Source organism: Mus caroli, chromosome 2 (assembly GCF_900094665.2).
Source record: "Mus caroli chromosome 2, CAROLI_EIJ_v1.1, whole genome shotgun sequence".
Lineage (NCBI taxonomy): Eukaryota > Metazoa > Chordata > Mammalia > Rodentia > Muridae > Mus > Mus caroli.
Window position 1 is genome coordinate 940551 of NC_034571.1, and position 26319 is coordinate 966869.

Here is a 26319-nt window from a genome sequence, read left to right on the forward strand (position 1 = left end):
CTTTTCTGACCGGAAGAGGCTTGTGGCCCTATGTAGGCTGGATTTCTCCCTCCCCAACCAAAGCAGTCTCAGGGCTCGCAGTTCTTAGGGATACAGTCCATCATGGTGGGGAAGGTATGGTGGCAGGTGTGGCAGAGAGCTGGTCATGTTGAGTTCACAGTCAAGAAGCAGAGAAGGAGGAATGTTGGCATCTCTCTCCTGTCTACTTTTCACTCAACCTATAGAATAATACCATCACCCATATTTAGGGTGGGTCTGCCTTCTTCAGTTAAGCCTTTCTAGACAAACACACACTCACACAGTCACATACATATGCTTAGAGATATGTTTCCATGGTGATTCTCAACCTATTCAAGTTGAAAATGAAGGTTAGCCATTAGATCTATCATGTAGTTATATTCCTCTTTCAGTGAACTCTGTACTCCTTTCTCTAGTACCTACATCACTCTCCCATTTACTGGCATTATCTTATCCCTTTTAGGTTTATCTCCTTGCCTGCACCATCCAGGAAGAGCTGGGGAGTACTTGTGGCTCTGTTTTACATTATTTGTGCAAAGGACAGAGTCTCTCTTGTGTCATTGATCATGGCTTAATCTGGCATTTATTACTCCCTCCTCCTTGTTTTACTTTGTAATTTCCTCCAGAGGTCATGGCTAGAAGCATGGGTTATACTTTAAATCCTTAAAAAGAACACGAGAATGCAGAAGTTATCCTTTATATGTCTTTATTGGACTTTTGTCATTTTTTATTACCACTAATATACTACTTACACCTACAGGCTATCTATCACTGAACTTCTCCAAGATCCTTAGCAATGTCAAGTAAGGAATGTCTGTAAGATCTAATATAGAGATTCAGCCCCATAGAGAATTACAAGAATGAAATTAATTTGAGGAATTCTTTTAATTTCAGTTAGCATCTGACTTGTAGGTGTACGAGATGTTTCTGATTTCATGCTACTGTGGGAAAGGGACACTTAGGGAAGTTTAGAGTCTAATTTTTAGACACTCATCCACCCCTCTCCACCCTCTATGAGACACTGAATTTGAACAAGTATCTTACCCTTGGAATTTGTCTTTATGTCCCCCTGGTGTTGATCCTTTAACTCTCGAAATGGGGGCCTCTTCCACCTGTCTTGACCCTCAAGTGTGAAAGGCTTCTGCTCTCCTCTGTTTGTGGCACCAGATACAGACACTTTGAGATATACAGTTTTGTGTATAGAGATAACAGCAGTAATTTCTTCCCTAACTAGTGTCCTAGTTAGGGTTTCTATTGCTGCAACAAAACACCATGACAAAAAAAAGCAATTTAGGGAGGAATGAATTTATTCAGCTTATATTTCCAGGTCATAGTTCATCATTGGAGAAAGTTAGAACTCTAACAGAGTTGGAAACAGGGGGCAGGAGTTGATGCAGAGATGATGGAGTGTCCTGCTTACTGGCTTGATTTCCATGGTGTGTAGTGTGCTCTGTCTGCTTTCTTATAGAACCCAGGACCACCAGTTCAGGAATGGCACCACCCACAATGGGATGGGCCTTCCCCCATTGGTCAGTAGTTGATAAAATGCCTTACAGCCAGATTTCATGGAGGCGTTATCAACAGAGACTCCTTCCTCTTATGACTCAGCTGTGTCAACGCAACACACAAAAAAACCCATCCAGTATGCCTAATTTGATAGCCACTGATGCAAGCTGACTATCCTTAGTTCTCAATGTTGTGTGACCAAATAACAATAGTCTAGGTCACCTACTTCCTGTGTGCTTACCATTCCAAGCAAGGCAGCCCCATGTGATCAATGCTTAGGGAAACAAAAGACACCCTAAGGATGAAATGTTCTACCACTGCCAAATCCCTGTAACTTCTATTATCTTACCCCCCCCTTTGTCATTGCCAAATACTTTACAGAATCAACATAAAGGCAGAAGTATTTTGTTTGGGCACAGGAAGTTAGACTCCATTAAGGAAGGCATAGCATCAGGCTTAGAACACCATTGTGATGCTATTCTATATGTTTGGCCCAGGGAGTGGCACTATTAGGAGGTATGGCCTTGTTGGATCAAGTATGTCACTGTGGGTATGGGCTTCAATACCCTTGTCCTAGCTTTCTGGAAGCCAGTCTTCTCATAGCTACTTTCAAATGAAGATGTTGAACTCTCAGCTCTTCCAGCCCCATCTGCTTAGAGACTGCCATGCTCCTGCCTTGATGATAATGGATTGAACCTCTGAACCTGTAAGCCAGCCCCAATTAAATGTTGTCCTTATAAGAGTTGCCTTTACTGTCTGTCCACAACAGTAAAACCCTAAGAAAACTGTGATGGGAGTGTATGATAATGTCTTACTCTATGACACCCAACAGGAAGCAGAAAGCTTAGGAAGTCAGTTGACCTATAACCTTAAAACATTGGTCCTAGCATCCTACTTCTGCAATTCAAGCTCCATGTCCAAAGGTTTACACAATCCCCCAGGGACAGTAACACCAGATGAGTCCATGGGTTCAAACCCATGAGCCCATGCAGGACACTTTACATCTAAACCATAATACCTTTCAAAGGTGGTATTTATATGGAAACTTCTGTTTTTCTTAGGGTTTCTATTGCTATGAAGAGACACAGTAACCACAACAATTCTTGTAAAGGAAAACATTGAATGGGGGTTAGCTTATACATTCAAAGTTATAGTCCATTATCATCATGGCAGAAAGTGTGACAACATGCAGGCAGATATGGTGCTAAAGAAAGAGCCTAGAGATCTCTGGATTGACAGGCAGCAGGAAGAGAGAGTAATATTGGGCCTGGCTTGAGCTTCTGAATCCTTAAAGACCACCCCTGTGACAGACTTCCTCCAGGAAGGCCACACCTCCTGATAGTGAGACTCCCTCTGAGCCTGTGGAGGTCATTTTCCTTCTCACCATCACAGGAACTGTGCTGCTGGGTGGGAGTTCTGAGAAGGAAAAGTACAATATCTTGTTAATGGAATGATTGTTCCACTTACCTTTTTAGCATAGCTTAAGGCAAGCCTGCTTCCCTAGGGTTGGTCCCTTGGCTAGGACATTTACTTGACTCAGTTGGAATATTAGACCTCTACTATTGCCAGAGATTTTAGTCTCTTGACCAAAAGTTTTACAGTAATAGTCCTTTATTGTTACTCTAACAGTGTCTCATTCAGTTCTCATTTAGGTCTTTTTGTTTTGTTTTTAAGGGACTTAAAATCCTCTCTCATTAGTGGTAGAAGGAGATTACAATCATTATGGAATTCTGTATTGGCTAATATAATAACTCAATGTCAATTAGCAATTTTGAAGACACCAATCTAAACCTCCCGGTGTATTCAAACCATGTACAGATTTCCAAAAAGTGAAGATTTGGGGTTGTTTTGTTTTGTTCATTTTTGTTGTTATTTTGCTACCAGGGTCTCGTTCTGACCTTCCATCAGCTTCCTAGTTCTTTGGAATCCATTGAGAGAGTTCAGACATGACACACAGAGACAAAGCCATGGGATTTATCCCACGGTAATGTGGGGATACTCTCAAGAGTGAGAATGGACAATGACCAAAGGACCAGTGCAGAGAACACTCTNAGGGAAGGAGAGTGGACAGTAACCAGGGAGGATGTTATGTAGAGTACATGCTTTGGNGGTGCAAGTGCACAAGGGACAACCCAACCATCGTGTAAGCACATTATCAAGGGATGGGAATGGACAATAGCTACACAGACCTTTATGGAGCATATGCTCTTGAGGAATGAGAATGGATGCTAGCCAAAGGTACCTTGTATAAAGCACATTATCAAGGGAGGGGAGTGGGCAGTAGTCAAGAGGGTTTATTTCTCAACCTGTATTTTAGCTAAGTTTTATTATATACTGTAGTGCGTGTACTCNTACAATTATGTGTTGAGGCCAGAAGTAAACCTTTGGTATTTCCATATGTACCCCTTGTTTTGTTTTTTGTTTGTTTGTTTTGTTTGGGGGTTGTTTTTTTGGTTGGTTTGGTTTGGTTTGGTTTGGTTTGGTTTGGTTTGGTTTGGTTTGGTTTGGTTTTTTGAGACAGGGTTTCTCTATGTAACCCTGGCTGTCCTGGAACTCACTTTGTAGACCAGGCTGGCCTCGAACTCAGAAATCTGCCTGCCTCTGCCTCTCGAGTGCTGGGATTCAAGACGTGTGCCACCACGCCCAGCCTGTACCCCTAGTTTTTTGAGACTGATTGTCACTGGCCTGGAACTCACTGATTAAGTTAGGCTGCCAAGCTAGTGAGTCCTGCCTACTGTCTCTATTGTCCCAGAGCTGGGATTATAACTGTAAACCACCACACATAACTCCTTTGCTGAGTTACATCCTCCATTCCTATACTATTTCTTAAACTCCCTAGTTCCGATTCCTTAGGACTGTTTTCATGTCTAGGTGATGGACATGATCATTTTGATTAACTCTTGAGAGAGGGGTATGTTTTTATTCTCTCCCAGAAAGCCTCTGGCTAGATGGTAATCTTAAGATCTTTTGGGCTATTCACAATATTCTGTTTCTACCTGGGGCTAGAAATACAGGTCAGAACACATTCTTTTGCACAATAATCAGTCCTTCTGTTTCAGTCCCTGGTTTTACAGGCTACTGATTGTGAGAAAGGAGCCCAGCCTCCGTGACTTTCCAGCCTATGTGTATTTGTCTAGCAGGTCAAGGCAGAGTCTCCCTGTGGTGTCCAGGCTGGGCTTGGAGTAAAGCTCTCACCTCATCGTCTCAGGTAACAGGCTAAGGTGTGCGCCACCATGTGTGGGCTAGAAGTCTTTGATTCTATACCAAGATTTAAAAAGAAACTTCTGAGAAAATCTGTCTCATACCAAGGGAAAAATCCTAATTGTTGCATAATTAGCTCTTTCAGGATCTAAGGTTGTCAGAGGATGGGGGCTGGGGGAAGAGGCTGACTTTCAGGAGCAGGAAGATTCTAGGAGCTCCTTCAAACAATCCTGTAACTGCTGGCAGGAGAGAAGATATTCTAAAGAGAGACAGTTGTCCCCCCTGTCAACTATCTGACTTTTCACGCTAGAGTTTAACAAGCTTGCAGGTCTTAAAAACAAAACAAAACCAACAAAACAAAACAAAAATGGAGAGAAGTTTCCACTCTACCTGTCATGAGCCTGGGGATGCAGAGGTCTGATTCATCAGCGGGGATCTTACACCCAACAATTCCAATTTTTTTCAGTAGGACATAAACAAAACAGAACAAAGACCCAATCCATTCACCCCTAGGGAAGGACAACCTGTGTCACAGGTAAATCTGTGTACGTTATAGCTTTATTTGTCTCAAGGCTTTCTACAGACTCTAAAGTGGCCACTGCTACCATAGGGAAGGAATTAGAATTTTTTTTTCTCCCGATTCAGCAAAACTACATATGACTCTATTTCCCTTTACCAAATTCTATTTCTAGAGAACACAAAGAAACTAAGGCAGTGAGTGTTTAGACCTAACTACCAGGTAGCAGTTCCAGCCATGTTACCACTGTATTTTGTTTTGTTTTGTTTTGTTTTGTTTTGTTTTGTTTTGTTTTCACAGAAAGAGCTTGGGTCAAAGCTGGTTTTTGCTTGGCCTTCACTATATTCCCTTTCTGTGGCGAATGTGAACCGAGTGTCTATTTTATAAATACGGGGATGTGAACTGAAATGTCACATGAGCTGTGATGCTTTATTATGTTGTTTTATGGGTCATTTTTAAATATGGGTTATTTTATGGAGCTGTGTTACCATGTAGGTCGAAAGCACTGAATATTGGTGAGAGATGCTCCGCTCTCATTACAGCTACCAGGAGGCATGGAGGCTGAATTAATAGACATGGAACAGAGACAACTGCTGTCTTTGCAAAATGCGGGGGGCCATTAAGAGGATCAATCAGTAGGGGGTGGTGTAATCCACCAACATAGGCATTTTCCACACAGTTCTGTTGCTGCATCTCAATGCAAAATGGTCCAGGATTTTTTTTTCAAGTGCATTAAAGAGGAGAGAATCCCAGCAGGGGCTTAATAAAGGATTTTTTTTTCCTTTCGTGCTCCCCCCACCCCCACCCCTTGACTTTTTATTCTTGCAACAAGCTTCATAGTTTGGAAATCATTTTTGAAGTCAGTGTTGTGAATATTAAGTAGGGAAGGAAAAGAGGCCAAGCTGTTACCTTGTAATAAAAATCAGACACAAGCCCTTTCCCACTGCCTGCATAGAAGGCGCAATAGTTTCAGGAACTGGCCTTTCGTTCTCATTCAACAAGCAATATTTAATAGTAACAGTTAAACCTTGAGCAGGTCTTAGTGAGATTATAACCTCTATGCCTTTGTGAAGGACTCCTGTCCTCTAGGGTATAAACTTGAACCTTCTACAGGAGACCAAAGATGTCTTGTTGCCATTGAATTAAACTAAACACGCTAGTGTTGCCCATAACAACAGTTGCTAGGCGACCTTTGCCAGCATGTGGAGGGGCGGGAAACATTGTGGCTCATGGCTCTATTTATCATCATATTTCAGCAGTCTTGCTGAGGGAAGGACCTGACACACACATGACAGAAATGTCACATGCACACTAGAAGAGGGACATGGGCTGAGAAATCTTCAATAGTTGTTATACCTCTGCCTGTGTGATTTCTTGACTGACATTCACTGTAGACATAGAGCTGTATGCCTGTACTAGATTTAGAATGTGTCCAGCCCACCTCTTCTAGGGAAGACCAGGAGGGAAGGGAAGAGCACAGGGGAGAAATAATGAAAATGTCATTCCTGTGTCAGCAGTGGGTCTGTGGCTCTAGCAACAACTGACATCGCTCCACACACAAACAGCACTCACCCCCAATAGACACTAGTTTGGAATATCAGTTAGTCAGGTATGGTGGTGCCTGTGGGGTAATCTCAGCACTCAGAGGACTGAGGCAGAAGAACTGCTATGAGTTGTGAACCATTCTGGCACACATAAAAGGGCCCTGTTTCAGGCCATCTTCTGATATAATTGAGATTAAAGGTCATAGTACAGTTCCATTTCTGAGGTATGTACCACTATAGATTGTTTACTGATTGGGGTATGTATGGGATTACGTGGAGGGCAGTTTACATGTGTATGACAGGGCATGCATGAGTGTGTGTGTGTGAGTGTGTGTGTGTGTGTGTGTGTGTGTGTGTGTGTGTGTGTGTGTGTGTAGGCCAGAGGACAACCTCTAGAGTCATTCCTTTAAAAACAACCTTGGAGCCGGGCGTGGTGGCGCACGCCTTTAATCCCAGCACTCTGGAGGCAGAGGCAGGCGGATTTCTGAGTTCGAGGCCAGCCTGGTCTACAAAGTGAGCTCCAGGACAGCCAGAGCTATAAAGAGAAACCCTGTCTCGAAAAACCAAAAAAAAAAAAAAAAAAACAACAACCTTGTTCTTTGAAGTATTGTCTCTCATTGGCCTGATTCCTACCAGGTAGGCTAGGCTTGGCTGGCCAACAAGCCCCAGGGCTCCCCTGTCTCCTTTCCCAGCACTGGAGTTATTAATGTGTGCTACCTCGCCTAGATTTTAGGGCAATTCACTTTTTAAAAGATGTACCATCTCATCAAAGTGTCCCCACTGTTCATTGAGCCAATTGGCTGAACATCATTGGAACTTAAACAGGTGTTTTCAAAAGTCACACCACCATTTGAGAAGAGCACCTGCTCACTGCCTCCCCACCCTTCCCCTTGTTCTCTCTTACACTGGGCCAGAACATGAAGTCTCAGCAGCTGGATGAGATCCACAGTTTAAGAATTTAGATTGTAGCTGGATTGAAACCCACCTTGATTCCACCACCCTCTTTTTGCCAGGCCTAAAGGAACAGTCCTCAAAAAGCTTTTTTTAAAAAGCAATTATATAAAGCTACATTTAAGTAGAACAAATTAAGATGTTCACGAGTGTATTAATCCATGCAGTCACACAGTGTAAGCAGCATCTCTGTTTGAGACCTTCTGACTCCTGAAGGATACTGCTCATCACCACAAAAGAACCGAGAAGGAAGAATCTCTAGGATATTCTGTATGAAAGTGCCAGGTGATTAAAATGCCAGTAGCTATGGAGAATGTCAGACCCACCTTCTGTATTCTGCATTCTCAATATTAGAATCACACAGAGATGATACTTGTACAGGTTGCAAGGAAGGAAGAATAGAAATCAATCAGTGGAGGGAAAAGAGCATCTTCCTGTAAAAACAAAAGGGAGAGAGGAAACAGCCATGTAAAGGGGTCTTTAGAGAAATTATTTTCCAAAGGAAGAAATAAAAGGACTGATGATCACATTAGTTGTCAGAACAGCGCAGGGTAAGTCCCTGGCTCTGGGGTCATGTCTGAGCTCACCTGCAGTTGCTCCTGCTTACTGCTGAGCCACATCAGGACAGATATGCCATCTAGAAAAGCCTCTGCTTGTCCTGTAAATGTGGGACATAATTATTTTTAGTTCCCTGGCAGAGTGAGTGTGAGAATCAGCTGACTGAGAGAATAAAGGGCTTTGCAGTGTGCTTGGCACAAGGGAGCTGGCAGCAGACGCTGGTGTGGTATAGCTGGTTTCTCATTGCTACTGATAAATGGCAGGGAAAGTTCTTGGGCACAACTCCAAGAGGGAGCAATGGAGTGGACTTGACCAGGAGAGCAGCCATTGCTACTTAGCCAATTGTAGATGGGGGATATTGTATACAGAGGTGGGATTAAGGGCAGACCTATTCCAGGACACTGGGATGTCATGGATGGAACTGGACACAATGGCTACTACAAGCCAGTTAGAAACCAGGGCTATATTACTTTGCCACTAGAGAATGTCAGAGGATGACCTCAGCCAACAGCAGCAGCAGCAGTAGGCTCAGTACTCAACGTTTCAGCTGACCCAGAATAAACTATAGAATCCCAGAAGGGACATAAAGTGGTCAACATAATGAACAGCACTTGACTCCCACTTGGGAGTTCCTCGAATTATCCCATTAGGGTGTGGCAAGAGCCAAAGAGCACATACAGGCCATAGGCCTAATATCCTTTCTCTTTCTCCTCCTCCTCTTTCTCCTCCTCCTCCTCTTTCTCCTCTTCCTCCCCCTCCTCTTTCCTTTCTTCCTTCCTCCCTTCCTCCCTTTCTTTCTTTCTTTCTTTCTTTCTTTCTTTCTTTCTTTCTTTCTTTCTTTCTTTCTTTCTCCCTTTCTTTCTTTCTTTCTCCCTTTCTTTCTGTCTTTCTTCCTTCCTCCCTTTCTTTCTTTCTTTCTTTCTTTCTTCCTTCTTTCTTTCTCCCTTTCTTTCTGTCTGTCTTTCTTCCTTCCTCTCTTTCTTTCTTTCTTTCTTTCTTTCTTTCTTTCTTTCTTTCTTCCTCTCTTTCTTTCTTTCTGTCTTTCTTTCTTCCTCCCTTTCTTTCTTTCTTTCTTTCTTTCTTTCTTTCTTTCTTTCTTTCTTTCTTGTCTTTTTCTTTCTCTTCTCTTTCTGTACTTAACAAAGAGGAAAGCTATTGCTCAAAGCATATGACTGATACCTGGTGAAGTGGGTCAGTGCAAGAAATATAGGAAACATGACCTAGTATGTGACTTCTGAACCCCAAATGCCACATTCCTGAACTGTGACTTGCTGTACTGACTCAGGCTCTGCCCCAGGTCACTCGCTCTGCAGTGAGCTTCAGAGCAACTGTGCGACAGCGCGCCCCTTGGATGCCCAGGAGCTCACTCACCTGAACAGTACCTGGGTGTTTTCCAAGTTCCTCACAGCCCACTAATTCTAAATTGATCTTTAGGAACAGTTTTCGACCCAGTGGGATAGACTAGGAGACTGATCACCTCCCCATTCCAAAAGATGCAGTTTTGAGACACATTCTACAAGGTCCCTTAGGGATCCCCAGTGATTCCGATCCTCATGTCCTGTCTCAGTGTAAAGCCTGGTAACTTTATGTGGTGGTGTCTCTTCTTTCCTGCGCTCCTCCACCCTCCCTTCATCAAGTCCTGAGATTTCCTCATCGATTGAATGTCATACTCTGCTCTGAAGGGGTGTCAAACTAAGACAGTGTTTTTAATCTTCAGCAAAGATAGTCCTATCTGTTCTTTGCCCAGAAGTAGGCTAAGACCCAAAGCCCAAGTTCACAAATGAGGGAGGTGAGTTTTCCTCAAAACATCCATTGTCCTTATTTGAAGTCTTTTCTATTCTGATGTTTGCCTGATAAATCGATTGTCCATTTATTTCTTGGCTGACCATCTTCTGAACCTCTTGCTGACTTAGGAGAATCTTCCATGCATTGAGAATGGCAGGCTCCTGTTGCCCAGGCTGGACTGAACACATGTTTGTGACTGAGACTCTGCCAATGGATGTCCCTGCCTGGACTTCAACATTGTCACAAACACATACCATAAAGTAGTTAGAGAGTAAAAGGGGCCATCCAAGGTTTAGTGAGAGTGTTAAGTGTTCAATGTTGTGGGCCACCATCCCATTGCAACCTGAACCTCACTCATCCCATGACTCTTATACTCTAATGTCCTTCTCATTTCAGTAATCCTCACAGAACTTTCCAGCAACATTTCTTTTTCTTGAATCATCCAGAATCACTTTCTTCTATCACAACCAAAAGCCTTTATCCATGATGCTAAAAGACCAAGCCAACAGTTCATGACATAGGCACCACACTTGGGAAAAGATGTCCCTCTTAAGGATCTAGGGTGAGGCTGGAATGGTTTTGTTCTTTTACTTTATTGATTTAGATTAAAGGCTTAGACATTGTATTAGTCAGGGTTCTCTAGAGTCACAGAACTTATGGATAGTCTCTATATAGTAAAGGAATTTATTGATGACTTACAGTCTGCAGTCCAATTCGCAACAATGGTTCAGTAGTAGTTGTGAATGGAAGTCCAAGGATCTAGCAGTTACTCAATCCTACAAGGCAAGCAAGTGAAGGAGGGAGAGCGAGACTCCCTTCTTCCAATGTCCTTATGTGGTCTCCAGCAGAAGGTGTAGCCCAGATTAAAGGTATGTTCCACCACACCTTTAATCCCAGATGACCTTGAATTTGGAGATCTCCCTGTCTTAATCTTCTGAAATCCATAGCCACTATGCCTCAAGATCTCCATACCAAGATCCAGATCAGAAACTTCTATCTCCTAGCCTCCAGATTAGGGTCACTGGTGAGCCTTCCAATTATGGATTGTAGTTCATTCCAAATATAGTCAAGTTGACAACCAGGAATAGCCACTATAGACACCAAGAAGACCATCCCTTGTAGAAAGTCTTCAAAAAAGTGAATGGAAGCCTCAGAGGGACTCCATGGAGGACCAGCATGGACTTAAAAAAAAGACAACAACATTTACTTGGGGATGGCTTACAGGTTCAGAGGTTCAGTCCATTATCATCAAGGTGGGAGCATGGCAGCATCCAGGCAGGCACGGTGCAGGCAGAGCTGAGTTCTACGTCTTCATCCAAAGGCTGCTACTGGAAGACTGACTTCCAGGCAACAAGGGTGAGGATCTTATACCCACAGCCACAGTGACACACCCATTCCAACCAGGTCACACATATTCCAACAAGGCCACACCTCCAGATGGTGCCACTCCCTGGTCCAAGGATATACAAACCATCACAAAGGCCTACCTGTTTATAGTCTTCCTGCTGAATACTTGTTATGGAAACTGGTTAGAACCTTTTATCTTGGGAAATTTCTCTCTCTCTCTCTCTCTCTCTCTCTCTCATTTATTTATTTATTTTGTTTATATATCAGTTTATTTCAATGGTAAGAGGGAGACTAATGTCTTATGCATAGTGAACATATGTTCTTCTACTGTACTACAATGCTAGCCCTTAAGGAGGCTTTTTGTTCGTTTGTTTGTTTGTAAAGTGATGGAAATTCAACCCAAGGGTTTGTGCATGCTAGGCAAATGCTCTACCACTCATCCATGTCCCTAATGTTCTCGTATCATTAAATATCAAAGGTTGGATTTTTATGTGTATGTATGTGCACATTTATGTAAGTGCACGTGTGTGAGTGCACATGTATGTGTGTGCATGTGGAGGCCATGCACTTTGGACATTGTTCCTGGAATGCCATTCACCTTGGATTTTTTGAGACATAGTCTCACACTGACCTGGAGTTTGTCAGCTAGGCTAGGTTTGCTGGTCAGCAACCCCCTGAGAGTCACCTGTCTGCCTCCCACGCTCTGGGATTACCTGTATGTGCCTGTGGATTTTTGGAATTGAACTCAGATTCTCATGATTGCATGAAAAACACTTTTCCCACTGGGCTATCTCTCCAGTCCCCTCAAAGACTGGAATCTTAGAAATATTTGGAATAGGGATTATGGTGTGTATTTATTTCATGTATTTGAAACCCATGGCAGCTTGATTCTAATGACTTCCTTTGCCTGCCATATGGCAAAATGAGTACATATTCCCAAGGATAGAAGATAGTCTGCCAAGGCGTGGGCCTCTGAATCCTTCCTTTGAACTCTGCAACTGCACAGCTGTCTGGGGCTGACTGGAGAGACCTTGGTAGAAGGCTCAACAATAGAACACGTGGCCATGGTTGCTCTGTAATACCCATGTTAACAGGCATACTGCTCAGTAACAACACCCACTGAAAAACTGGACAGGATTTACATTGATATGGAAGTTGTATTACAGATCACAGAAGGATAGATAGACATACAGATAGATATCTTTATGGCTATACATTTCAAAAATTGTATATATGAATAACCATAAAACTCTCTGTAGCAATTCAGAAGTAAGTGTTATGGAAAGGAGAAAATGGGCGTGGCCCTGACAAGAGACAGAATAGGTTACCCTTCCCCAATGATACAGCACAGACTGAGAAGATATGGGTTTCATCACAAGCTATAGGTGGAATAGTTACTGATTCAGAGGTGAGCTGGACATGATGATATACATCTGTAATCCCAGCACACAACCAGCCTGGACTACATATATCCTTTCATTTCATTTTGAAGAAATGAGAAGACAGGTGTCTCTTCTATTTCCATCATGTATTTATGTAGCAGCAAACAATAGTTGGGAAAATACAGTGGATATTAATGCCTTAAAGTCTGCACTTTGAGCCATTTTTTGTGACTCTGTTTCTCTGTAGTCTGTGGGTCCTTATAAGAGTGATTGATCTAACGGAGAGCCATAGGGTCCTTATTGACTGTAGGTCTTGGAAAGATAAAAGAGAAGGAACTGAACGCTCAGAGTAGACACTTCCCAGGTGCTCATGGCTCAGAGTCACAGCCATCTTAATAAGAAAGAGTTGGTTTTAGTTGGAAGTTCATGTAGGATTATCAAGTTCTATTTCCAGAATATGGCCAGGGCTCCTCTGACTACGTGTTACCCATATTACCTTGATATTAGATATGCTTTTAGACTGCCAACCCAATCCTAGAGCCTCACCCCCATGGCCGCATTTTAGGGCAACAACTCAGCACCCCTGTATTTGGTGTGCTGGTTAGTGACTGTGAAGAACTCCCTCGGGCCTAATTTATCATCAACTTCAGAATTCCTGTGAGGTGTCCAGTAGACACAAGGGAGAGCAAGTTGCAGATAAAAACTTCGGGTGATGTTTTGAGTTGTGTTGTGGGCCGCCTCAGGTGTTCAGCATCCCTGGATACCCACACCATCTGGTCTGGTGCAGGGTATCAGAGGTTGACATGCATAGCCCTGGACATCTCCCTCTCCTTCCTCAGGAGAAATTCTAGGAAACAGGGGATCATGATCAATATCTTTAGAACTGTGATGTCAAGCATTCAGTCATGGACCATGCATTTCATTTATTTGCTCCCCTGCTGCTGAGCATAAAAAGAACACGTGTTCTGGGTGAGCTAGGGAGAAATATCTCCTTTCTTATCCATCAGCTAAGCAGACATTTCTTAGCCCCGTTTATCTCCATACTGCATCCAAGCAAAGATGTGTGAGTTGTCATCAAGTGGCAAAACATTGCCCCCTGTTAGAATCTCTTCCTTCTGTCATTTAGATGTATGGTTGTAGAATGACTTTCAAAAAACATCTCTCTGGTCTTATGAATACTAGGTTAAAACAACCATGAAGGCGAGGGGCTGAGGAGATGGCTCAGTAGGAAAAGTGCTTGTGTGCAAGCATGAAAACTTGAGTTTAGAGCCTCAGCGTCCTATTAAAAAACCAGGTCTACCAGAATACAACTTTAGACCCAGAACTAGGGACGCAGAGACAGGTAGATTCTTGAAGCTAATTGGCCAGCCAATCTAGCTAGATCAGCAAGCTCTGGGTTCAGCAAGAGACTGATTTGAGCCCATTGGACACGCAAACTTTATATGCCCCAGTACAGGGGAACGCCAGGGCCAAAACATGGGAATGGGTGGGTAGGGGGGTGGGGGAGAGGGTATGGGGGACTTTTAGGATAGCATTGGAAATGTAATTGAGGAAAATACATAATAAAAAAATATAAAAAATAAAAATAAGATGAAAAGCAGCTGAGGGAGACATCCAGGATCACCCTCTGGCCCCCACATGCACGTGTACCCATTGCACATGAACATAGATACACACACATATACACTGAAGCATGTGCACACACATATACACTGCAGCAGCGTCTGGATGTGATGTCAGTACACATGTCACAGAAACCAGCCAGGCTGCCCTGGCACTACCATCACACTGAGCCGCTTCTTGTCTTCTGCCTGTGCTAACAGCATTCTTTTGTAGAGATCCCAAAGCAATTAGCCTTTCAGCTTACCAGCTTATATTCTCCACTCTATCCCTATTCTGTGGGTTTGCAAACATTAAACATTCAGACAGTAAACATTTAATGATTGCTTCCATTGTCCCAGGTATCTCTGGGAGCATTGCCTGTTGCTCGCAGTAATCCTGTGGTGTACATATCATTCCCACTTAGAGACAAGGATACCGAGTGTCAAAGGGTTAGAAAGTGCCCAAGAATCATGCCCATGAATCATGCTGCTGGTTTGTGCCTGGGACAAGATGGGATACAGACCTGCCTAACTCATAATTTTCATTTGGATTTAGGGTTGTGGCTTGAGTGCTAAGAGCTGCCTGGTATGTTCAACAATATAGGTGAAAATAATAAAGAGAATTTTTTCTACTCTACAACCCTATCTGTGCAACCAAAGTTATTGCATGGGCTTAGGGGAATCTGTGAGAATTCTTAGGAGTAGAAATCATGACAGCCGGGAAAGAAGCAAGGGATAATGACAGCTATTGCTATGAGGCACCTGCTGGGTGCCAGCACTATGGGGTGGCCTATTTTTGGGACATTCATATCCATTTTGTGATATAAAGACTTTTTGTTCCCATTTTATAGGTGGGGAAGCTGAGGCCTACAGCAGCTAAGGAAATTTCCTGATGACACATAGCTGATAATGAACAGAGGGCAACTCTTTTCCATTTTGGTGGTATTCAGACTCCACATCTTAACCATGCCCACAGTGGTGACCAATAAAAGCGTCTCTAAACTCAGTGTTTTTGACTCATAATTCCTGGAGAACTAGGGTGATATGTTTCTGACTTTGGCAGTCTGCCATAATAGTGAACGTCTCCAGTCTGCGAGATGGTGTAACAAATACCATGAAGTGTACACAGATGCACACACACATTCACACACACACACACACACACACACACACCTCAAAATTAAATCAGCTCACCTCCGTGGGCATGGACAGAATGAAGCAAATTGGATAATTCCACCGATTCTCGAAGAGCAAGAGGACAATTCCAGTTTGATATGGGACAGAGTCCCATAGAGTGAGCATAGGCTGGCTGGGTTGTGAAAGCTTTGAGCTGTATTTCAGTATCCTGACTCACATTTCTTTCTGTTTTATATAGAATTGATTGACTTTACAGTACTTGGTTGTTTTTTTTTAAAGGTGTGTGTGCATGTGTGAGAGAGAGAGAGAGAGAGAGAGAGAGAGAGAGAGAGAGTGTGTGTGTGTGTGTGTGTGTGTGTGTGTGTGTGTGTGTGTGTGCATGTATGCCTGTATCTGTGTGTGATGTATTAGGACAGCTTGAGAAGTAAAAGGAGAACAACAGTAGATGTAAGGGTGTAACTCTGTGGTTGAGGCTTTGTTTTGTCCATGTGAGGCCCTGCCTTCAGTCCTCAGTGATTCAAGAGATGGGGGAGAAACAGATAGATTCAAATGCATTTTATAGAAGACTATATACATATTTACATATTACATATGAATGTATGTTTTATATAGAATTGATTATATATTGAATTATATATTATATAACTATATATAATATTATTATGTTATATTAAATATTAAATATATCCTTCTTTGGTTCCATTTCCACACGTGATTTCATTTTTAGAGGGGCAGTTACTTAACGAAGTCACAGTGGCAAGGGGATATCCATATGAACCGGCAATCCCAGCAGTACTTACGTTAGGCTGTGGGCTGTAGTTTCATGCTTACACTATACCTTGGTTAAAATGGTACTGAGGGAGCATTTAGCATGGAAACTAACTACTGAAGCGGCCTTGACTTATGGAGAGAGGCTGGAAGCTAAATTGACCTCCCTCCTACCCCTACCCCACTCCCTGCTTTTAAACAGCAAGGGTTTGGTCACGATTTTTCTTAATATAAGGAAATTAATTGGATATATTTTTCAATTACTAAAAGAAATAAACAAATGGAAATTGGTGATTTGTTTTCATCCAGAACTTAATCTGCATTAACTGAATTACTCCAGATACATGAATTCCCCTGTTAGCTTGATTGCAAGTTGGCTCAAATTCATTTTTATTGTTTGCTCTGTATTAAAAAATCTGTGCCTTGTGTTGAGCAGCCTTGCCGCTCTTCTAGAGGAACAGAGTTCAGTTCCCAGCACCAATGTCAGGCCACTATCAACCTCCTGCTCCTCCAGCATCAGGGGCCATAACGCCTTCCTCTGGTATTTCTGGGTACTGCGCTAACATGGGCACTCACAAACATACACGGAATTTAAAATAATGCTTTAAAAAGACTTTTTAAAAAAATATTATTTATTTATTTTTATGTATATGAGTACACTATAGCTGTCTTCAGACACACACCAGAAGAGTGCGTCAAATCCCATTACAGATGGTTGTGAGGCACTATGTGGTTGCTGAGAATTGAACTCGGGACCTCTGGAAGAACAGTCGGTGCTCTTAACCGTTGAGCCATCTCTCTGACCCTTTAAAAAGACTTTTTACAAATCTTCCCTCTTGTCACTTTTGATTCTAAACAGCACTGTCTCGAGTGAACTTCACTGTGCACTTAGAACCTCAGCTCCCTACCTTCCCTTAAGAGATCCAGGCAAACAAAACACCATCTCCTTCTGCAAAATTAAACAATGCAAACCAGCTAAAGAAGAGGTATATATACAGTTAATCATACAGAGTACTTGTAAAGTCAACAGGAGCATCAATGACAATCCTTCTCAAAACACACTCAAATAGGATAGTCCCATTGTGAAAACATTGTCATTACATACTGCTTATGAGTATATCAAATTTAAATTTTAGCCCCTCAAAATTGCAACAAAACAACAGGTTTTTTTTTTCCCTAACATCAGAAGCCTTAAGAATAAATTAGTTTGATTAAAATGGGATCTGGTCAGAAAGCTGAGTCAGATAAATGATTATGAAGCCATCCCCAAGTACTTAGCAATGCTGTTCATTGCCACTTGTGGGTCGGGAACCAATGAGAGGTAGGAGGGAGGCGATAGTCTAGGGAACAAAGTCTAACCGATCTCCAAATTTCTAGTCTACTGAAAAAAGTCTATGAAGATGGACCACATTGGTATTATATGACAAATACAGAAGGAAGGACATTTCATATAGTCCTGGTGTGGTGTTCAGCTGAGGGTTTATGATGGCTGGAATGGGGTGGGGGAGTATATGAGCCAAAAGGTTCCAAGTTGAGGAGAAGCATGCTTGAAGTTCTGAGTTTAACAGAAAATGTGTCCCCTTGGAAGGGATGGACACAGTAGAACAATCTCTCTGCAAGTACAGGACTTCCAGGAGGGCAGTAAATTAATGAGGCTCAGTGAGTGAGCACCAGAGCTCCAAAGGTTTGCTTAGAACCTGTGCTAACCAACTTTGACTTTATACTGACTGTCATGGTCACCCCTGAAGTTCATTAAAAGCAACAGAAATGTGTCAGAGGAAACCCTCTTGGTCTGGGATTGAAGAACCAAGTAGGGTCTTGGGGAGGAAGCAGACTGAAGAACAGGAAAGAAATCTGCCAGGAGACAAAATGAAGTGATGGGGAAGCCAAGCTGGTGGTGGCTGCAGAGAAGGGGAATTCTCGGGATGTAGAACCAGTGGGTTATTGATAGCTTTGCTGTGGTGGGTGATGGAAGGCAGAGATTAAGGATAGTGCCGGAGTTGAATTGCATCTCCCCAGTATCCTGTGTTGAATCTTAATGCCCTGTGTCTTTATGACAAGATGACATTTGGACACAGACATGGGGACAAAATGAAAAGACACAGGTAAAAACTGTTCATCTCAACACCGAGTGGGAAGATCTAGAACAATTTCTCCCTTGTGGCTTGCAGAAAGGTCAACCCTGGTGACAATTGAGCTAGGGAATTCAGCCTCCAAGACTATGAAATGGTGAATTTCTATGATTTAAGCCTCCAAGGGTAAGGAGCAGGAGCAGAAAAGGGCTCCTGATATGAGTGGCATGAACACAGCTTTGAGCCTATTAGTTGTGCTCTAGTTGGCTATGGCATGGATGGTCAAGGCTCAGGAGAGAAAGCTGGATGTGTAGTGACTGATTTGGGAGAGTCCCTGGCATGTAAGCAGGATCTGACACAGCAGAGAGGCCTTTGGGGGAATATGGTGTAGAAGGTGACATGAGAGAGGGTGAGCCCTGCTCTAACTTTGACTGGATTCTTTGCTTCTGTGACAAATAAGAGCTTCGTTATGTGCTGTCTTGGAATAGTTGCCATAGGAACCAGCAATAGAGTAGTATGTAGCAAGACCACCCAGAGGCTGTACTCAGGTATGACATGGGTTAAGAAATTGAACCTTGAGATGGTCCTAGACACAATGATGAGATTCTGACCCTCACAAACTTGTTGAAGACAAGAGCTAGAAAACCCAAATATTAAATTGCTAATTTCTGTTGAGAAATAGAAGCATGTGGTAAGACATACATGTGTGTCTGCCTAACCAGCTATTTTTGCAAATGGTAGGAGAGATGGAGAGAGAAACACAGTACAGGCATCAAAGCGTTGTTTGGTGTATGTCAATGGATAAGCATTAGAATTAGAATTTTACCCCTGTAAGCTGACTCATAGGATGCTGGTATCTGAAAACTCTTCACAGGAAAAAGTGGTTCAGAGTTTAACAAAAATGCTAGCAATTTTAACATTGCAAACTACTTCCCAGGCAAGTACATTAGCCTATCTTTTGGATTTTTAATGATTTTTTTTTTAGGCAGTGTCTCATATATCTCAGAGTGACATTATTATTTATCTCAGGATGATCTCTAATCTCCCTTCTCAAGTACTGGGATTATAGATGTGTACCACCTTTGAGATTTGTTTGAGATAGGGTCTCACTCTGTAGCCCAGGAACTAATTACGTAGCCACCCTGGGCTTCAAACTCATGGCAAGCATCCCAAGTGTTATGAGTCCAGGTCTATATCCTCAGGTCTGCTATTAACCAGTCTTAAATAGCTGGAAACATGATCTTTGTTCTTAGGGGTGATGTTGAAGGAAGGAGTGAAAGAAAACACAATTCATCTGGACTTTCCAAGGACTTTCCTATCTCATGGGACGATTGTCACAGAGAAAATTACGACCATCTAGTGTCAAGTGTTCTAGGAGAACTACAAAAGGCCACAGGAGACAATCACGTGCCAGGGCAGCCTCTCAGAGGAAGGTGTCTATCTAGAGGTGCTTGCTCCATGTTTAGAAATAAAAACTCGTTGATTTTAAGACATTCTTTAGAAATAGGGCTGTATTAGTACCGTTTTTCATTTTTGTTGTTGTTTATTTGTTTTTACTGAGGAGGCACAGATCTAAGTCTTTTCCTTGGAGGAGGTCATCCCTCTCCTCTTTGATAAATGGGCAATCTTCTCTTCCCCACAGAACTGTGGACTCTGAGGAGCTCCTGGCACCAATTTATCTTTTATCACAGGAGGGATTTGAGGGAATGCCGGGCAAAGCCTGTTTCTGCAGATGATTGATTTCAGTTAGACTTTTACCAGCAATCAATTAATAGGAGTGTAGAGGTATAGGGGCAGGGAATCATGCTGCAGCTACCTGTACAGTCATGGAGAAGAGTTCAGCAACAGGGAGGTGGAAGGATCGGCCTGTTCCCTCCAGTCACAGTTGCCTCTTGGAGGAGCATATATGAGATTCTTGTAAGCCATGAACTATAAAGATTGTATCTAAGGTCTAATGGCACTGGAATCCACTGCCTTCCATAGGACAACCCTTCCTAGATGTTAGCTTTGACTAGTGTTGGGGAAGAAATAGGGGGATTCTTGGCTACTACAGTGTTCTTATAGAGATAGCGATTAAAAACAAAACAAAACAAAACAAAACAAAACAAAACAAAACAAAACAAAACAAAAAAACAATACTCGGAAGGGTCAGTATGCCAATCTGCTAAGAGGTTGTATCTGCTTCATCCAGAAGTGGAGACCATAGCAGGCGTCATCTCATGGGACTGGGAGTTCCCTTACCAGTGGCTCTAACATCTTATTAATTTCAAAGCCCACTGAGTCACCAAGATATTGTACCACAAGAAAATGTAAGCAATATTACTCTTTGCAAAGCTTTTACTCCCGGTGCTGTCCTGAGTTCATCTATTTAAATTCATGACTGAACTTGGGAGGAAGGGTGTGGCCCTAGTACAAGGAGAAGGGTCGTTTGCAATGACATCACACTTTGAATGGTTTAGAGGTAGCTTCTAACTTGAATCCTTTATGATGTTAATTTATACAGTCTGTTATTCCTGGTGTTTCTGTCTGTCTCCCACTGTCCCTTGCTCCTGCCCTTGCTCTCTTTTCCTTCCTGCCTTCTAAGGAAGACCTTAACTATAAGCCCTCCCGAATAGCTATCCTTACCTTTGACAAGTTCGCTCAGCGGTGAGCTCATGCTTAGCTATGCTTGCCAGCACCTCTGCTTCCAAATTCAAAGCTGCACTCACATGGAATAATGAAACCTTCTGCTAAGAGAGGCTGACTGAGGTTAGTTGATAATTATTCTTCCCTGCCAACAAAGAACACAAACACACAGGAGTTTCTAATGATTTCACAGCTAATTTGTATGCACCAAAAATAATTAACATCATGTAAATTTTCCTTGCCAGTTGAGTCTTATTTGAATATCGAGAGATATGTCATTCTAAAATAATTTCATACTTCACTGATGAACTAGAATTGAGACATTGGATGCCTATGGCATGCAGGTGCTGGTGGGCAAGTGCTCCTCAACAGAAGACAGGAATATCTAAACGGTCCAGAGTCAGTTACCATCCTTCAAGAGAGACAACAGTCTTAAGGCTGTTATCTATGGAAGCAAGGAACACTTTCTCAACATTCAACACAGAACCACAGTCCCTGTAGTAATACTGATGGGTTCGGACGTAAAATCATTGGCATGAGAATTCCTTTTGAATTTCAAATAACAAGTACAGATGTGCTTGGATTCTCTCTACTATTAAAAGATGATGGGCTGGAGAGACGGCTCAGCGGTTAAGAGCACTGACTACTCTTCTGAAGGTCCTGAGTTCAAATCCCAGCAAACACATGGTGGCTCACAACCATCTGGTGCCCTCTTCTGGGGTGTCTGAAGATAGCTACAGTGAACTTACATATAATAAATAAAGAAATCTTTTTAAAAAGGAAAAAGAAAGAAAAGAAAAGATGATGCAGATATACGTATACCAATCCAGTTCTAAAGAAAACAGTGAAATTAGTTTAGTTATGATGGAAAACAAAATACCATTTCCTCAGAATACTGAACACAGAAGTGTCATATGATTCAGCCATTCCATTTCTGGATTTGTTTCTGAGTATAGATTCACAGATGAATGGATAAAGAATGCATCACATACACACACACACACATGTGCACACACACACCACATACATATGACACATTCACACATACACTTAAAACACACTTATCACACACACACATAACATATACTCACACACATACACACACATCATGGAGAGAGAGAGAACATAGAGAGGGCAGGGGCTGTTATTCATCCATGAGGAGGAAGAAAGCATATTCTAACACTGGATGGAACTAAGGGTTTTGTGTAAGTAAAATAATCCAGAAACACAGCTGCATGGCCTCTCTTGCACATGAAGTCACAACAAGCTGGCCTGCAAATAGAACACTGATTACTAAGAACTGGAAAGGATGCAGAACAAGAACGATGGTTGGACATGATCAATACATATAATATGCACGCAGCATCCCATTAATATGTATTAGCAAAATATTAATACTTAGAGTATACTAATAACACCCAAGAGGAAAAGAACAGTGTTGAGTCTTCCCCAGATCACACCGTGGAGGGTTTGCTCTGAAAGGCTGTAGGAAGAGTACAGCCCCACCCAGGATCTGCCATGAGGTATCTCACCTGATCCCCAGTCTTCCGTCCCCACAGTCTTTGAGGCAGTGAAACTAGGCTTCTATTTTCACTAAAGCCCCATGTTTGGCTCTTCTCCCACAATCTATGTACCCAGGAAGAAGTCATCCCATACCCATTTAGGACAAGTCCTGGCTCTAGTTCTCCCCAGAGTCCTGACTCGGTCCAGAAGAGGTAAGTCACTTCCCATCCAAAGGACAGCATGTTTGATGACATGTCAGCTTCACTTTCATGCTTCCCAACTGTGGACCTGGGTATGCACATGTGTCTCCTGTGCCCAAATCTTGGTGAACACCTGGGTAGGCACCATTCTTATCTCCTGTGAACTTTCTAATGGGGTTGAAATGTGAGATCATAGAATGTTCAAGAGGAAAACAAATCAAAGCACTGTGTCCATCAGTCTTAGGGTCTTATTGCCCTGAAGAGACACCATGATCAGTGCAAGTCTTCTAAAGGAAAACACTAACTGGGGCTGGCTTACAGTGTCAGAGGTTCAGTCCGTTACCATCACAGAGGGGATGGACCATGAAGGTGTGCAGGCAGACATCCTGCTGGAGAGTACCTGATAGTTCTTAACATCTGGATCAGAAGGTAGTGGGTAGAGCTTGCGCATATTAGACCTCAAAGCCCACCTCCACCATCACACACTTCCTCCAACAAGGCTACATTTCCTAATAGAGCCACTCCCTAAGGCCAAGGATCCAAATACATGAGTCTATGGGGCCATTCCTATTCAGACCCTCACACTGGGCTGGAGGGTGAAATGATGCATTTTGCAGCAGGCTTCCATTGTTTTTGGGTAAAACTTGCTGAGTCACCTGACTGCACAGTTAATTCCCACCTCCACTCCCATATTTGCAATATTCTTTTAAGCTTTATTCAAGATCTGCAAATAGAAGCCCTAAGAAAAGCTTCCCACACGAGTGGGAGAAAACTCTGCACCCTGCTATCGTATTCTGTGGGGAATCCTGTGATTATGCGCAGTTGTATTGCATGTGCTTTTAATCTTTCATTAGCTTTATACTTTTTCTCTCTCAGAGAAAGAAGATCCCAAACTAAAAATTCACTTTCTTACTTTTAGGTTATGAAGCTAAAAAATTACAGTTCAAAAGAGAGAGACAGAGAAAGTCATTTTTTAATGCTTTCACAAAGACTCGGTAGTCTGTGGTCCTAATGATTATATTCTGATGATAAATTAACTTAACAATGCCCTGCAATTTAAGTAGCAGACAGCATAGAAATTCTTGGTCCTTTCAGCCCTGAACAGTACATATTGATGGTTTTAATGATTGAAGGCCTGGCTTGTTTTTCATTAAAGTGTACACATGGAATCTAAAATAACTTTTGAACTCCCAGGAAAACATTTATTTTCTGACTTTTCCATTAATGTCAAGACAGTGGCTTCTGGAGTTGATGAAATCTACCTTTCTGTTTAACTGGCTGTTGTTATGACGTTTCAACAGAGTAACGTTGGGGTGTGTGTGTGTGTGTGTGTCATGAGTACATGTGTGTGTATGAGTTCACATGTGCGTTCATATGCACACATACCTGTGAGGAAGCCAAAGAAGAGGGTGTCAGTGTCCAGTTCTATCATTCTTGGCTTTTGCCTTTGAGGCAGCATCTGTCACTGAACACAGAGCTAGCCTGGCGACCAGTAAATCCCAGATATCCCCCACCCCCATCCCCGTCTCCATTATCAGCAGTGCCGGGTTTTGGGGCATGTTCAACCATGCACAGCTTTTCATATGGGTATTGGGGATTTGAACTCAGGTCCCCATGCTTGTCAAGCAAGCACTCCTACCCACTGAGAAATCTTGTTTTAAAATTTCACATTTTGTCTGAAATCTAAACTAAATGGTTCAGTCCATCATGCTTGCTTTAAGGTTTCTGGAAATAAGTTGGAAAATGGAAAAAAATGTGACTTATTTATGTACCTGTTAGTTTTACTAGTGTCATTTTTATATATATTATTAAGTTCAAGAGTATCTTAGCAGAGACGCTATTGCTTTGTAGGCCTGTGTTTATGATTAGATATTGCGCAAAGCACATTTTAAAAGATCACAGTTGGTTTCCTTCCTCTTGTCAGAATGCTATAGGTTTTGGTTTGTGCAGGTGATATCATCACTGTATATTTTGAGGCACACAGAAAACATGCCACATACAAGATAGAGTGAGCCTCAAGGGTTCATGGCCTGTAAGTTTGGTCACCCATATGGTGATGTTAAGAAGTGGTGGGACCTTCCAAAGGTGGAGTCTAGGGAGAAGCCTTCGGGTCACTGGGAATTTCCTCTGAAGAGTTGAGTATAATTCACCTGGGGTACAGTTAGTGTTTATGGAAGAGACTGTTATAAACAGACCAAGATTGGCTCTACCACATACTCTGACTCCCCATGCATGCTTTGAGTTCAAATGAGTTTTAGAATCCCAAGCCCCTTAGGAACAATCTTGTCTCGCTCTTTTATTTTCCAAAGACAAAACAAAAGCCAGAAATGTTAGGAAAATGTTTGTCTGAACTCATCTGGCTTGTTAATAGGGAGCCCTGGGCAAGTTGGTGCTGTGTGGACTGTTACTACCCAGATGTGTGATGTGAGAAGGACTTTGAAGGACCACATTCAGGACCTCCATGTTGAACATGCAGATTGGGGGCACTGTTCATATTTAGGAGGTGCCACTCCCATAGATTGTAACCACTGCCTAGGGAGGGGGCCACATTAGCTGAAAGGAGGATTTATATAGACAAAATGGTAGATAGAGCACTTTCACTTTCTCCATTCTAAAGAATGGTTTTGTCTGTACAGAGCACCTTAAGACAGAGTATCCCCATGGAGTTATGTCCTTGTATTAGGATGTCTATCTTCCAGACACTGGTATTGTTTACATTTTGACTAGGATTTGGAAACTAGGTCCACAGTCTGCTATGAGTGTGACCTTACCTAAGATATTTGCCCTCTCTGGGTTCAAAATTAATTGTAGCATCTGCTTGCTCTTCAAGGTAATTATGCAAAACAAAATGAGATCAGGGCCTTGGAGATGGCTTGCTCAGTAAAGTCTTGTTGTGCTAGCATGAGGATCTGAACTTGATCACCTAAACCCACATTACCAAATTTAAATGGTGGCATACACTGGTGATCCTGGTGCTGGCAGAAGTAGGCAGATCCCCAAGATGTGGATCAGCCAGCAAGTCCAGCCTAACTACCCACAAAGATGAGCTCCAGGCAAATGAGAAATTCTTTTCTCAATTTAAAAATAAAATTTTGAGTATTCCTATGGACTAGCACCCTCTGGCCTCCACATAGACACATATACATGTGTGTGAGCTCCTGTACACACACATAAACACACACACTAAATGATATCATTCAACTATTTTCAAAGCACCTGCTTATTTGTACCTATGACATAAACATTCACTATTATAACCAGGAATTCTTGACTCTACCCTATGTTTCTTGGCTTGCCTTGAGTGAACCTTCTGAGAACCTGCGAGCTTTGAGCAAGACTTTTTATGAAGAAATATGACCCCCAAAGACTCATATATTCAAATACTTAGTTATCAGGGAATGGCACTACTTGAGAAGGATTAGGAGCTGTGGCCTTAATGAAGTAGTACGGCCTTAATTGAAGGAAGAGTGTCATTGGGTGATTGGGGGTGCTTTGGGTTTTCCAAAGCCCAAGCAAAGCCTAGTCTGTCTGTCTGTCTGTCTGTCTGTCTCTCTCTCTCTCTCTCTCTCTGGATCAGGTTGTAGCTCTCAGCTACTGCTCCAAT

At 42.4% G+C, this 26319-nt stretch overlaps 1 protein-coding gene across 6 annotated transcripts in view; it reads left to right on the plus strand.

Moving 5' to 3' along the window:
• Window positions 1-26319, plus strand: part of Frmd4a (FERM domain containing 4A) — a 584600-nt gene that overhangs the window by 76865 nt on the left and 481416 nt on the right. The window lies entirely within an intron of this gene.